The sequence below is a fragment of the Triticum aestivum genome, chromosome 4B, assembly GCF_018294505.1.
Source record: "Triticum aestivum cultivar Chinese Spring chromosome 4B, IWGSC CS RefSeq v2.1, whole genome shotgun sequence".
NCBI lineage: Eukaryota > Viridiplantae > Streptophyta > Magnoliopsida > Poales > Poaceae > Triticum > Triticum aestivum.
This window is the reverse complement of record NC_057804.1, coordinates 521,622,831-521,626,114: the sequence shown is the minus strand read 5'-3', so window position 1 is coordinate 521,626,114 and position 3,284 is coordinate 521,622,831.

Below are 3,284 nucleotides of genomic sequence, written 5' to 3'. Positions count from 1 at the left end.
TGGAGTAGTGGTGTAGATAGAAAAAAAAATAAGAAAAGTATTATGGATGTAGCATTATAACAATTTGTTTTTGTACACAACCTTCAGCTTTTAAAAAAAATTATGGAGCATGGCTCCATACGCATTATGAAGGCTACAAATATGGCAGCAACTTTGCTAGAATTTCTCTAACTTCCTACTTCGCTCACGATGAGCAAAAAGTATACATGTTCATCACGCCCATTATGTGGATAGGGTTGTAGATCTATTGTTTCACAGCCAGTCCACGATATGTCTTCTTGTGTATGCGGTATAAGCCGATAACAAGTAAAATGGCCTATACCCGTGCGGTGGCACGCCGCGCTTCACTGATACATTTGTATGTTGTCAGGTGTAAAGGTGTCGATGTGTTGTAGTTAACATGGCAAAGTGTTGGCGATTATAAATAGGGATTGTTGATTGTCGGTGTACTTTCTTATGTGGTGCTTGAATTTGGTGTTGCTCGGTTTATCCAATTTGAAAAGTAAAGGAAACTCCCTAGAAATAGAGCCCTCTACTGCCTCAAGGCTTTTTTAGGGAGGGCGGTCCCACTATTTGACCGCGATTTCACCTCTATTGTGCAGGATATGTCTTCAAAAACGATATGTCTTCCTGTGTATGCAGGATAAGCCGATAACAAGTAAAATACCTATACCGGCGCGGTGGTACGTCGCGCTTCACTGATACATTTGTATGTTGTCATGTGTAAAGGTGTCGATGGGTTCTAGTTAACATGGCAAAGCGTTGACGATTATAAATAGGGATTGTTGATTGTCGGTGTACTTTCTTATGTGATGCTTAAATTTAGTGTTGCTTGTTTTATCTAATTTGATTGAAAATTAAAGGAAAGCCTACCTGATGGTATTTTCAAGAGGTTTCCTTGTTGATCTGTTCTGGTTGCAAGTGTCAGTTTTGTATACATCTGACATAATCTTTTTTTCTTTTTTGATTCAACATTGTTCGTGTTGCTAAATGTGCATACCGCACATGGCTCCGCCACGACACGAGCTGGATCAAGCTCGTGCGTCGTCGGGTGTGCTTCCATTCGGGCACAGACATAATCTTTTTTCCTTTGTATATATCTAAGCATAAAGGCCACAGATTAAAAGTGGAGTGAGCAAAATCGACAGTTGCACCCACAAAGGTTTCATAATTTTGATTTGCTTGTTTAATATCTGCATTGACATGACCAAGCTGGCAAAAGTAAGGACACACCAATCTTACAAATATCAGCTGTACATCTTACTATCAAATTGATAATTCTAAATTTAGGATAGCCAATTTTACGATTCTAATCATTATCGACGTATTGCTAGAGGTTTTCAAACTCAAAACAATGCATTATTTCAACTAGTAGAAAACATTTGTTTTTGTGAAAATCCACCACCACGAATATTTGTCCTGAAAAAAGAAGCACATGCTCTGAGATTGAAATCCACGCTATGTTTTCCTGCGTATGTGTGATATGAAATACATACTTTGGCAATAGTAGTTCACTCCATTCCCCAAAAAATTAACAACAATGATTACAGTTCATCATCCGCTAATTCATCATCCATTTCTTGATCCTCTACTTCGCCAGGAACCGGCAGATTGGCAATCCTGCGCAGCAGCTCTATCATTAACGATGTGTGGCCTCTAATGAAGTCCTCCAAACCCTCTATCGCCCTGACCGCGCCCGTCCTCGCCAGTGACTTCACAAACCCGAAGCACGCCATCTTGAGGCCGTGGCAGCGGTGGCGATCCGCCCACGTCAGAGTAGCCACCACCGTAGTCGCATCGATGTGGCCGCACAACGTCTTCTCGCACACGAGCCTGAGCCTCTCGAGCCCGTACCTGTCAGCGGCTTCCAGCAGATGCCGAGCCATGGCGGCCGCCTCCTCCTTGCCCTCCTCCTCGGCCGACGACGGCAACGAGTCGGTGTATATGAAATGTAGCAGCTGGCGGAACACGTCGGCCCTCACGCCGTCGACGACGTGCACGTCGGGAGAAGCCTCGCCGACGGCGCCGCGGCCGAAGAGCTGAGCCTTGAGGACGGGCGACCGCGCCGCGAGCACGCAGCGGTGCGCCGGGAAGGTCTCGCCGCCCACCCGGAACCTCACGTCCGCGCCCAGCTCGCTCAGCAGCAGGTCGCGGAAGTGCTCCGGCCAGTTTGGTGCCGGCACATCAACATACTCGATGGGCACATTATCCTCCGATACGACCACGCATAAGTTGGGCGTGATGCGCCGGCAGGTGATCTTCATGCCACGCTCCATGGTTCGTTGCAGGTTCGGGAGCGCTTGGGATGTGATGTGGGTTCCGATGTTCCGGATTTTTCCTTTTGTTTCTAGCAGGATCGAGCACGCACACGGATGTCTGTTTATAGTCACATTTATAATCTCTACTACTCCCACATATGAAGGTTTTCGGTATATACTCGGCGAGCAGGTTCTTACTCGGATACGGCTAAACTCGGATATATATACGACTAATAAAAACACAAAACAAAGGCGAAATTGGGCCGCCATGCCGGGAAACGACTCGCTTTGAATTGGGCCAACTGAGCCTGCAGGCTGCGTGCCCAGATCAAATTGACGGCCTTTCACCTTTCTTTGCACGCCTCGACGGCCTGCTTTTGTTTTCTGAAGAAACGGGAGCACACTGTACATTTCGTTGTCTCAAAAAATGCAGGAGTATTACGAAAGTGCATGTGTTGTCTAAAACAAAATCTAAAATGCAGGAGTACAGTTGGTTACAACTTATTACTCATACTAAAAGAACAACAATTAAGGGCGCGGCGTGTTGGAGCTTGGGTGCATCTGCACTAGTGTGAACAGTAAATTAAATAAATACCAAACAAATTAAAAAAATCTGAAATATTGACACATAAAAGATTATAGACTATTCTAGGTGCTTGTAAATTTTTGCACTGTCTGAAGAGCCCGTTGCCAAAAACAAAAAATAGAGCTCCAAAATGTCCAAATCTGCAACAAAATTTGAGCTTTGATTTTCCTTTTTACCGAGCTCCTCCGACGTCATATCAGTGCTGCAAACACCTAGAAGAGTCTCTCATCTTTGATATATAATTTTGTTTGAATAATTTTCGTATTTTATTTGAATTTAATGGTCATACGAGGAGCGTCTGAGCTCTGGCAAGGCTAGCTAGGTTTTCTAACAATTAACACATACTTCCGATCGGTTGCCCTTGAAGCCGCCAGATGCCCCGCAAACAAGCTGTTCCATCAGATACGCTACACATGTCTTCCTCACTCGTCATCCCCCAC